Genomic DNA, 13,554 nt, shown 5'->3' on the forward strand with positions numbered 1-13,554 from the left:
CAGAGAGGTCAGCCATAGAATATTTGTGGCAATAGTTTTTAGAGGATCCAACATGCTATTCTTGAGATATTTTCTCAAAGGATACAGGAAAACTACAGGGTGCTATTATGAAGAGTTTAGAAAATTACAAACTGCATTGGTGATGGAAAGGTCCGGAAAGTGGCTCCAAGGAATATTTTTTTCCCACAAGACAATGGGTGTGTTCATTCTTCAAAGGTGGTGAGGGCTGTCCTATGGTAGTCCATTGGCAAACCTTACTCTACCCATCAGGCATCCCTGATCTTGCCCCTAAGACTTCTTTTCAGCTCCCCAAACTCAAGGACCAAGTCAAAGGAACACAGTTTGAATCCGTAAAGGATGCCAAGGCTTCTGTTTTGTATTATCTGTTGAAGAGCGCAGAAGTCTCTGGGGGAAGAGTTAGAGATGGAAATGCCACCTTCAGAAGTGTGGAGACCTAAATGGAGAATGGTGGGAACCAATAGCTTCACGTTCTGATTTTTTTTTAATAAATGTATCTATTCTTTGTACCAATACTTTTAAAATTTATTCTCATATAAGAAAAAACAAGATGAATGGTATTACATTACGTATTCAATAAAACAGAATTAAGTCAACCAATCAGGGCAGAAATGCATTCCTTTCTCTCCAGTAACCATTAAATTAAATCATTAAAAAAGTGAGAGATAAGGAACTGAAGACATTAAACTGATAAGGGAGGAACTCGGAGCTTATTCTCGTTCACCCTTTGCACATTATGTACATCGATCCATTGGGTGCATAGAGCTCATCAAAGCTGGCGAGGGTGGTAGACTTAACACTATTTATCATCTTCTAGTCAGAGGGATTACATGTGTGTTGAGTTTAAAATCAGAAAAGTTTATCCTTGATTCAGTGTCACTGATGTGCAGGAGAAAGAGCATGAAAAGAGAGAGCACTGAAATAACACGCCTTTCCTTTAACTGCTTGTTCAACACCATGACCAGGGAAGTGAGAAACAGTATCTGAAGAATGAGAAGGACCGTACACTCCCCATGAAAGTCAAGTGAGAAACAATGAGCCAGGGAGGTAGAGACAAGGCCTTTTACCAATGTCTATCATGATCCATTACTTACATTCATCCAATTTCCAGAAACATCCTGACAAGCACAGTGAGTCAGGATAAAGGGAAGGAACTGCCTGACCAGGGCGCATTAAATTGCTTTCCTTCGTCCTCCTTTCAATTGTGTTGGGAAACAAGTTGGTTGCTATTTTCTGATTTTCCCGCCGGTTGCTAATATATCTTCCCATCATTTGTAAGCCCAGATCCTTTTTCTCCTTTCAGTTTAAAACAAACTTCCTGCCAGGTGAACTGGCTTGGCCTTGCTAAAGGATAGGTAATTCCCCTAGGCAAAAGACTATCTCAGCAGTTACTTGAACGTTATTTTCCGTAGTGAAGTCCCGTCAACTAATTTTTTTTCCTCTTTTGTCTCTTCCCCTCCAGTTCAAGGATCACTATTCACTGACCCTAAGTTAAGACTACTTACTCCTAAATTTTTCTAGCTGTGATTTGGGAATATTCGTTCAAATTCACAACACCCCCACTGTTAATCATATATATATGATTATATAATGTATAATCATATCTATATTAATTATATATATATAATTTTAAACTTTTAAGCATCTCCTGGAGTTATTCTTGCTACTGTTCTGTTTTTGCAAGATACAAATATGTTTGTATATTGTTTTGAAACATACAAACAAATAATGAAAAAATAACTGCAAGTCTTTTCTTTGTTTGGGGAGGTTTTAGAATAGCTCTCAGATAGAGAAAATACTTGATGTGTTTATAAACTGCACAAGGAATAAGAACATGCAATTTTATTTGAAAGAAACCAAACTGAACTTATTCCATAAATTGTACTTTCTCGATGTACAAAGAGTTGTTTTTCTAGCATGCTTTAATTTCCCAGTCTAATTTTCTTTGACATCCTAGAAATACAGACTTGTGCCTAAACTGAATTTCTGACCATGGATATTAATCTTTAAACGCTACATTTTTATAATAATAATTTATAAATTATCAAGGGTTCATGAGGGAGCGAGGGTAGAGAAGAGAGGGGAGAAATGAGAAGCTGATACTGGGGACTCAGGTGGAAAGAGAATGTTTTGAGAATGATGATGGCAGCAGATGTGCAAATGTGCTTGACACAATGGATGGATGGATGGATTGTGATAAGAGTTGTACGAGCCCCCAATAAAATGATTTTTAAAAAACACCTACATTTTGCTCATTTAACTTGGCCCAGAGAGTTCTTCACTACTGGTTATCACAGCTATAAAGAAATGACAACCAGACATATCAACACAGATATGGTGCATTGTCTTTTTCATTCCCTTCCAACTTGTAAAATATAATCATTGCATTCATATAAAAAATACTTATGGAGTACCTAGTATATGCTAGATACTAAGAGAGAGAGAGAGAGAGAGTTCTTTCTGTCCAGGCAAATACAAATTCTAAAATTTTCAGTTCCTTTCACCTTTAATCATAATCCAGTGAGTTTCAAACTTTTAACCTGGATTGACCTTTTTTATAATCTAATATTACTCAATATATATAACAGGCCCAAACAGAAACGTTGAAGCAGGCTTAGCAGTGGGGAGGGGGCTCACCTGACACCTTAACACTCAGCTTCCAAATCATTCTATAAGGCACCTGCTGAGTAGCCTCGTGGAACACATTTAAAGGCACAGAAAGAGGCAATTCACAAATTTCAGGCAAATATACCATAAGTTACACACAGTACATGACTTGCTCAGAGTCATCAGCCAGCCTCAGGCACATTTGGGACGAGCCATGTCTCTTGACACTCAGGTTCAGGGGTCTTTCCAGAGAGCCTTAACTTCTTACTCTGAGTAATGGTGATAGTTTATCAGAAATATTTCCGCTTGTAAATATTTGCCTTTTAAGGCAAGATGAATTCTTAAGATAGATGTAATTGCATCTTAGAAGCAAAAGAGAAAAAAATTCCAAAATTACTCATCTCTGATGTTTGACCATAATTTGATTTTTAAAAAGCCTCATCTCTTCCATAAAATGGATGGATGAGAAGAGAATGGTTCATCACCCTCTCCCAAGCCAGAGCACTAAGAGCTCAGAGGAAAGGAAAGATTTATTCACCTCAGAATCACTGAAAGAAGTTCCTATTATTAATATCTCTCCTAGTGACTAGCAATCATGCAAACCTCCAGGATAATAAATAACAAAATGGTAAACATCGGTGCTTACCCAAGGCTCTATCTTTCTCCAATCATTTCTCTTCACCATTTTTCTTTTCCCCTTTGTACTCTTGGCCTCAGATGCTCAGACATCTTGCCGTAGAGCCTACAATGAAGCTGCTCCTCCTTTTGCCCTAACTTGCCCATTGCATATGCTCGCTTAGTTAAAATACATTCCTGTTGTTGGGGATGTGAAGGGACTTCATGGGAAATGCTTATTATCTTTTAATTCTATTTGCCTGTGGACTTTTTTTTAAAAAACAAATAGTATCAGCTGAGACATCAGGATGAGAGCAAAAATAATACCTCCTACCACATCATTGCTCATTATTGATTACTGATTTTATATATATATATATATATATATATTTCCCTAAACTAATTTTAACTGGTTTTTCTCTAGCTCTTAATCACAATAAAACATTCTTTCTCTCCTCACCAATTAGTATATATTCAGAGCCAGTAGCCTAACAGGTTTTCAGAAAGTTATTTCGATACTTTATTTAAAATGAAAACATTAAATGTTACCCCATGCTATGCTGATAAAACATTAAACCCCAAGCTCCTGAAGTACACTACTTTTATACTGCAGATATCAAAATGTGACCCTTACCATTATAGGCTGATTAAAAGTAAAATTTTATGGCATCCCAGCATGCAGTCAGCCTTTAAAGATTTTTTAAATGAAAAGAGAGATGAATAATGAATTACAAAGGCAGTAGTGAGCTATCCAAAAGTGCTTAATTTAGAAAGCATTTTCATGGTTGTGGTTCAAGATGCTGATGCTCATGGCTAAATTAGTTTACAACTCACCTGCATTATATTCCTTAATTATTTTATTGTTATCATGTATATTGTTTATATCCACTCAGTTCCTAGAAATTGCAAATCAAGTATATCATTACATTTCTTTAATAAATAGCTTTATATTAGATAGCCAATATATTGTAGAAATTTTCCAACAATATTCAGAAGCAATGTCTCTTAATACCCTATGATTGATTATCCTCACTGCACAATTATTTGAGATAAGGAAGAGCCTGCTGACTTTTATATTTGTACAAAATAAGCGATAACATCATTTTATCATAAACATATTATTCTATATGACTTTGCTCCGTAACTGCACATTTAATTTTTCATAGTTTTATAGACAACAAAAGCAGAAATTTCCACCCTCACTTATTTGACTTCAGATATATGTAAGTTAACCCACTGTTGTTCACTCATTTCCAACTCCTAATGGTCCAACTTGACAAAGTCAAACTGCTCGATTACACCTGCCAAGGGTGTAATCTTCACAAGAACCAATTGCCACATTGTTCTCTCACTGAGCGGCTGGTGCATTCAAACTGCTGGTCTTCTGGTTAGCAGCCAAGCACTGAATCATTGTACCCCTAGGCTTCCTTAAGTATAAATCAAATATCCCTAAATGTTTTAAAAAGAAAACATGTTTTAAAAAGATGGTGTCCTGTTTTATGTAAAACAGTATCAATCAGGCCAAACTTATATAAGATAACCTTACTGTAGCCTTCCGCCCCGGCAGCCATCGAAGAGTCGCAGCCATGGCTGTGCGCTCCCCTATGGCCGTGGGTTTCGACTAGGTGACCAGGAACGTGAGCAAGCTGAGGCACAGCCGCCGCCGCACCAAGCACACCAAGTTCGTGCGGGACATGATCCGGGAGGTGTGTGGCTTCGCACCCTACGCGCAAAGGGCCATGGAGCTGCTCAAGGTCTCCAAGGACAAGCAGGCACTTAAGTTCAACAAGAAGCGGGTGGGCACACACATATCCGGGTCAAGAGGAAGAGAGAGAAGCTGAGCAACGTGCTGGCCGCCATGAGGAAGGTCGCTGCCAAGAAGGACTGAGTGCTTTGCCCCCCTCTCCCCACCCCCCAAAAAATAAAGTCTTCCCAGAAAAAGAAAAAAAAAACAACCTTACTGTTAAAGAGGAATATCATGTTGTGTACCATCAACTCAATCCCTACACAGAGCAACTCTATTGGACAAAGTTAAACTACCTCATGAGGTTTTGCAGGCTGCAATGCATTCCACAGGAGCAGATCCGTAGGATTTCCTCCTGGGTTAGACACACCCACCTTTTAATTAACAGCCAAACGATTAACCAGTGTGCTGAGGGGAAAAAAACAAACAGTGGTTCAAATGATCTGAAAATTCCATAGGCCTTTGTTACACACAAGAGATATTTGCGGATATACTAAAGCCCATCATTTCCTTCATAAAATTCAATGAGGTACAACGGAAAAATTTAGGTGATTACTTTAGCCCCTTAATGATTCCATAAATATAAGACAAGAGTCATTTGTAAAACTATTAAAATGAATTCTGCCTCTAAAATAAACTTACCACTACATTACATCATGTCATTGCTGTAGCAATATAACACAAAATTAAGTGAATCTCTACATTCTTAGGCTTTAAATTGAAAACTGCCCTAGGTACTAGTGGCAAAGTGTTCGTATGGGAACTGAAATCTACTTGCCAAGTTGAGCGCCCAAGTACAGAGCTACATCAGTACACCCAGCATCAGCCTAGTGGAAAATGTTATTTTCTAATACTTTCAAAGACCCTGAAGGGTCTGTTGATGATCCTACTTCTCCCACCAACTATGGACAAGTTAGAGTTTAAGTATTCAATCATATAATTAGAGACCCGATTGTCTTTCCTGGTCTACTGATTGGCATCACTGCTTAGAAGGAAGCACTAGATATTTTGGGTCTTGGTCTTGGAGAAGATAAAACTCCAAACTCGATGCCATGGAGTGAATGCTTACTCAATAGCAAGCCCCTGTGGATTTCCAAGACTCGAAGAGTTCCTGGTAGTAAAAAGCCCAGTCTTTCAGCTGAGGAGCTGCTGATGGTTTCAAACTGCCAATAACGCATAACTACCAGAGTTCCTGGCTTACTAGCTAAGGATTGGAAACAGCCTAGGTAGACTGATTCTTGGATTGCTTAGCTGCTCCTTCCATTCCCTGGAAGAAGAGTTGGGGACAAGGAAGGGAGAGGGAAGAAGAGGAATACATCCACAACTTAATTTAGCAAGGCAAGTGGGGGAGTCGCTTTGTGTGGGGACTAGGCACCACAGTTCACTGAGCAAGGAGGATGATAAAACCGGGGAAGGGGACAGAAATAACTGTTGCCATTGAGTAAATTCAGACTGATAGTGCCTTCAAAGTGTCAGAGTAAAACTGTGGTCTGCACACTTTCCAATGGCTGACTTTTGGGGGTTGTTGTTTTTTTTAAGAAATCATTTTATTGGGACTCTTACACCTCTTAGAACAAACCATACATCAATTGTATGAAGCACATTTGTACATATGTTGTCATCATCATTTCCAAAACATTTTCTTTCTACTTGAGCCCTTGGTATCAGCAACTCATTTTACCCTCCCCCCACCTTCCACCCTTGTGAACACTTGATAATTTATAAATTATTTTATTTTCATATTGTACACCAAGTGTTGTCTCCCTTCACCCACGTTTCTGTTGTTCATCCCCTTGGGATGGGAGGGTATAGGGGGTTATATGTCAATCATTGCAATCAGTTCCCCCTTTCTCCAGTTAAGTTTTGGTGTTGTTGTTTTGTTTTGTTTTTTAAGTAAATCACTAGACCTTTCTTCTAAGATGCCTTGGGTGAAATTCAAACCTCCAGCCTCTCGATTTAGGAGGCAAGTCATGCAACACTTGTACTCCCAGGTACCCCAACAGTACCTGGCATAGTCCCAAGAATGGAATTTTTCAAGGAAATAGATGCTAAATAACATCAGTTAATCTAGCTGATCTATTACAAGGGCACTTTGAGAATTAGCAGAGGAAAGGGAAGCTTCTCAGGCCCCTGAGGCAACTTGGCAGGAGATGTTAGAATATTGAGCCTGGATGAGTTTTCCTCAAGGAGAGGAAAGGAAAGGAAAGCCCCACGTCCCAGAGTGTCTAAGCAGAAAGTTCCTTCTACAGCTTGCTCATGGTGCTGGCCCGGAAAATAACAAGAGAAGCAAAGTTTCTTTTGTAACATAAGAGAACCAGAGGTCCTTCTGCAAGGTTTCACCATGGCAAGAGCCAATCTATCTGAAGAATTAAAACAAGCAAAGACATTTGAAGGTAATGAAGTTGAACAAATAATCTCTTGTGTTCTGGACCCAGACCACTCTGACAATGGGAATAAAGAACCAACACTGAGCCTTCCTGGAAAAGGAATTCTGCCAAAACTAACAGAGGTCTGTGACAGCAAACCGTGAAGGGCTGTCCCCTCCTCTTCCTCTTCAGATAAGAGGATAACTGTGGGCAGTTCAGAAATTGGAATGACTGGGGTAGATCTGAAGGTGAGAACAACGAGATACCACCTAATACTCTCAAAGACAACCTAATTTAAAAAAGCAGAAAGTAACAAGTGTTGGAGGGGTTCTGGTGAGATAGGAACTCTCATCCACTACCGGTGGACCCTTAGGTCTATACAACCATTATGGAAATTGATTTGGCAATATCTAGAACAGATGGAAACCGAGCTACCATTCAAGCCAGCAATCAATCCCCCTACTGGGCAGATACCCAGAAGAGGCAAGAAACAAACCATGGCCAGACATTTGTGCTCCAATGTTCATCACAGCACAGTTCACAATCACAAGGAGTCAGAAACAACCTACATTTCCATCAACAGGCAAATGAATTTAAAAACTGTGATACATGCATACAGTGGAGTACTATGCATCCCTAAAAAAGCAGTGATGAACGCATGAAACACATTGCCACATGGTGATGTTGGAGGAAATTATGCTCAGCGAAGTCAGACAAATGCAAAAGGAAAAGTGCATGAGATTACTCCCACTGGAGTAAGCTTAAAACAGCAAAAGGGACATAAGGGAAAAGCTACTATATGCATACATCCCTATGGCACTCTGTCAGGGGTCAGACTCAACCCAGGAATACATACAGTAGCCAACTAAAACAGAGGGGAAAAGAGAAAAAAAAGGAACATGGGTAGCAGAGGAAAAGGGCATTAACCTGATATTATGAGGAGAGAATATTATTTATACCTACACAGGAAAGGGAAAAAGGGACCAGACCTCAACCTGGTGTGCCAATACTTGAATGCAACATACTGGCATGAAGCAGCGAACCAATAGACTGATCTGCGGAGCCAGCCTGAATCCTAGCTACATGGACCCCTCCCCGGAAGAATGAACTATATAGACAGCTACAGGTCAGTGAAAGGGGTGCGTCTGCTCAGACATACAGGAGCAAGCTAAGAGAGGAGAGAGAAAGAGAATGGAATGCAACCTGGCCCACCAAGTCTAATGGGCAATATTTCCGCTTGGCACAGCCAATGTACAGAGAGGACCATAAGGCTAGCTCCACCACGAAACACAGCATTCCCTCACTGACCCATAGTGCTATGGGGGACAACACTGGAGACCCAGTGCATGAATCTGCTCAATCTGACCCCACCACACTTGGACAAAACACAGGGGGCGTGCAACAGAGCAACAAAGGTAGCAAGGCAGTGAAGTCCCTGAGGAATCCCAAAAGTAGACTCAGGGTGCAGGGCATGACACCTCATCAGACTCGACCAGAAAACACTCATAAAGGATCCACCAGCCTCAAGCACAAGCGATTTACACACCAGCAGCATGGTATGCAGGTCTCAAAGGAACTTCAAGCTCTAGCAACACAATCCATTGGTTGGCTGTCTCACAGGTAGTGTAGCTTCCAAGAAGAGGCAGGGAACTAGCTGAAGCAATGGCATGTTGGTCCAATTATGAGATAGCAAGAGGAAAACCTTGCCAAGCCATTTATCTCTTTGCCCTCCAATCAAACTGCAACCTGATTAATCCCACATATTCCTATTGGCCAGGTTAGCACAACAAATCTACCTATAATAAGACCAAAAGCCCATCTGTAGACAACGGAATATCCCCTCACAGAAGGGTCACAAGGAAGGGACAAGCCAGACAGCATGTAGTATAGCACCAACGAATCATCCAACATTCCTCTATTCTACCTTACAAATCTGGCTAGTCCAGAGCATGTACACTGGTACAGAAAAGTGCTCTCCACACAGGGAATCCAGGACCAATAAACCCCTCGGGAACAATAATAGGAGGTGAACCAGCAGAATGTGAAATTATCAAACAATATCATGAATATCACAGGCAAGTAAAATTTTGATAAAGATCATTCAAAAACATTTTCAGCAGGACTTTGACAGATGTCAAATTCAAGCTGGGTTCAGAAGAGGATGTGGCAAGAATATTATTGCTGATGTGAGATGGATTTTAGCTGAAAGATAAGAAAACTGTGAAGATGTTTGCTTCTGTTTTATTGACTATGTAAAGGCATTTGACTGTGTGGATCACACCAACTATGAATAGCATTGAGAAGAATAGGAATTTCATAACACTTCACTTGAGCTCATTCAGACCCTGTACAAGGACTAAGAGGCAGTCCTTCTAGCATATCAAGGAAATACCACATGGTTTCAAATCAGGAAAGATGTGCATCAAGGTTGTAACTTTTCATCATACTTATCAATCTATATGGAAAGCAAATAATTTGAGAAGCTGAGCTAAATGAAGAATACCAAAACTTCAGTACTAAAGAAAGGTTGATTAATAGCTTGTGATATAGAGATGACACAATCTTACTTACTGAAATCAAGAAGGCTTGAAGCACCTACTAATGACAATCAACGACTACAGCCTTCAGTGTGGATCCTAACACGATATAAAGAAAACCAAAACCCTCACCACTGGACCAACAGACAACATCGTGACAAATGGAGAAAAGATTAAAACTGGCAAGAGTTTAATTCTACTTGGATCCACAATCAATGCTCTTGAAAGCAGCATTAAGAGATCAAACGATGCATTTCATTGGACAAATCTTCTGCACAAGAGCTCTTTAAAATATTGAAGAACAAGGATGTAACTTTATGAACTAATATGCACCTGACCCTCCAAAACCAAATTAAACTAAATGCAGTGCCATCCAGTCGATGCTGACTCACAGTGACCCTATAATACAGGGGGGGGGGGTAGAACTGCTCCTGTGAGTTTTCTAGGTTGTAACTCTTTACAAAAGTAGAAAGCCCCATCTTTCTCCTGTGGAGCAGCTGGTGGTTTCAAACTTCTGACCTTATAGTCAGCAGCCAAACACATAACCACTAAACCACCAATTAACTCTTATGCATGTGAAAATTAGACAATAAATATGGAAGAATGAAGACAAATCTATGCATTTGAATTATGGCATCGGCAAAGAATATTGGAAGTGCCATGGACTGCCAGAAGAACAAATAAATCTGCCTTCAGCTAGGTCAATGGTGCCAATGAAAGACATTCAAATTCATTTGTCTCTTCATTTATCATCCTCTCCTAATTCTACTCATTGTTGTATCCAGGTGATCACAACTGAGCATAGTAGGCTGGATACTTCCTTCCTCTCCAGCTTTCTTTGGCTTCCAGTTCTAGAAGTGAGTTCCTCTAATGCAGTAGTGCTGAACCTGTGGGTTGCAACCCCTTTTAGGGTCAAATGACCCTTTCACAGAGGTCGTCTAAGACCATCGTAAAACTCATATTTCTGATGGTCTTAGGAACCAAGACACAGCTCGTCTATTTCCAGGCGGATCCACCAACATGTATATACACCCACATACAAGTACCCAGCATGATGACATCATCATGCCAACCCCATCACAGGGTGTATGTGACAGGATTGGGACTACAATGTACTTATGCAGACACGTCACATATGTATAGAGAACAGCTACTGTGTAGATAGCAGCTACTATGTAGAAAGCAGTTGCTGTGTTGAAAGCAGCGACTCTGATAAAAGCAGCTACTATGTTGAGTGCAGCAGTATTTGAGGTAAAAGGACACTTCATGAATTATAATTACTGGGTAAATGTAAAATCATCAACAACAGGAAAAATATGTATCTGTGCCATGGGAACTTAATCTGGATGCTGATCAGTCTTTTTATATTCAACTGTGGTTGATGAGAATACTGCCCCCTTGTGATAGTAACAGGTATGTAAAAAAACAACACAGAATGGTAAATCATAGGAAACTTTAATGAACTGTATCTTTTGTAATATTAAAGCTATTATTATATATTTTTATTAGCAAACAATCCCATGACAATGGATCATGTAGAGAAGAACGTTAAGAAAATATAGTGAAGATTTTTTAGGCTATGGTTTTACCTCAATAATGACAGCAGGAATTTAGAAACCTCAATGTGTTATTTTTTCTGAAGTTCTATCAGCTGAGTCTATGAAGTTGAATAAACTAAAACACCATTTTGATAGCAAGCATCCAAACTTTGCTGGCAAGGATACCAAGTATTTTAGAAGCAAAGCTGATGGACTCAAGAAAGCCAGACTTGACACTGGTGGCAAGTACCACAAACAAAACGTAACAGCTGTCGAAGCTTCATATTTGGTGTCACTCAGAATCACCAGATCTATGAAACCGCACACCATTTCTGAGGATTTACTGTTGCCAGCAGCCAAAGACATGTTTGAGTTATGATCAAAGATGAATTTGTTACAAAATTGAGTGGTTTCCTTATCTAACAACACTGTCTGCAGAAGAATAGATGACATGTCTGTTGATATTTTTGATCAATTAACCCAGGAAATTCAATCTGCTCCACTTCCAATATTTAGCATCCAGCTTGATGAATCTACAGACATTGCAAACTGTTCACAGTTACTGGTTTATGTGAGGTATATTAATTATGGTGATTTTAAGATGAGTGTTTTTTGTTGTGTGTTTTTTTTTGCAAACCTCTTTAAATGACAACTACTGCACGTGATGTATTTGACACAGTTGGTTCATTTCTGAAAGAGCATAAGATCTCTTGGGAAAAGGTTTGTGGTGTTTGCACAGATGGTGTTCCAGCTATGCTAGGATGCTGATCTGGATTTCAACGTTTAGTACTGAATGAGTTATCAAAAGTCATCGAAACTCACTGTATGATTCATCAGCAAATGTTAGCAATGAAGACGCTGCCACAAGAGTTACAAGAAGTAATGGAAAGCATCATAAATTCTGTCAATTTTGTAAAGGTGAGCACTTTAAACAGTCAATTGTTTTCACAACTGTGCAATGAGTTAGATGTGCCGAATAATGCTCTGCTACTTCACCCTGAAGTGAGATGGTTGTTGAGAGGAAATGTTTTAAAATGTGTTTTTGAGCTTCATGATGAACTCAAAACATTTTTTTAAATCTGAAAGCAAAGCTGCAGTTCAAAACACTTTTTAATGATAAAAGTGAACTGCAGAAAATAGCTTATTTGGTTGACCTCTTTGCCATCTTGAGTAATCACTGCAAGGACCAAATGCAACATGCCTCAATTTGTCTGAAAAGATTGATCATTCCAAATGAAACTTCAGCTTTGGCCAAAAAACTTGGATGAAAATAAAATTTACATGTTGCCTACCTTATCTGCTTTCTTTGAGGAACATGACATTGAACCAGACAAAAGGATTATGATGATAATTTCTGTGAGAGAACGCTTGTACATTCTTGCAGATGAAAGTTCACCCTACTTTCCACATCTACCCGACACCGCCTTTGCAATTGCCAGGAGAAGCCCATTCACAGTCAAACTTGAAGATGTTCCTGAAACAGCACCAGAGGAGTTCACTGAACTTATTAACAGCGATGCATCAAAAACTGATTTCTCTACAATGCCAGTTACAAAATTCTGGATCAAGGGTTTGCAGTCATATCCTGTTCTGTCTGAGACCGTATTGCACCTTCTTCTTCCATTTCCAACAACACATCTTTATGGAACAGGGTTTTCCAGCTTGTTGGTTATCAAGTCTAAATAGAAAAGTAGACTGGTTGTGGAAGATGATCTTCGTTGTGCTCTTGCAAAGACTGCCCTGATCTGGTGAGAAAAAAGCTATCTCAACCTTCGCACTGACGTTGGTTTTTTACGCATACTGTCACGAAATGTAGCAATGTAGTTTACTGGTGTTATATTAAGACTATTACCCATGCTACACCATGCTTCAAGACAAAATTTCATTTATTTTTAATTAAAAATAAATATTTTGCAATATATAATTACATATTATTTTGTGATTAATCACTATAGTTTTAATTATGTTCAATTTGTAACAATGAAAATACATCCTGCATATCAGACATTTACATTATGATTCATAACAGTAGCAAAATTACTATGAAGTAACAATGAAAATGTTGTGGTTGGGGGTCACCACAATATGAGGAACTGTATTAAAGGGTTGCGGCATTAGGAAGCTTGAGA

The sequence above is a fragment of the Tenrec ecaudatus genome, chromosome 14 (genome assembly GCF_050624435.1).
Source record: "Tenrec ecaudatus isolate mTenEca1 chromosome 14, mTenEca1.hap1, whole genome shotgun sequence".
NCBI lineage: Eukaryota > Metazoa > Chordata > Mammalia > Afrosoricida > Tenrecidae > Tenrec > Tenrec ecaudatus.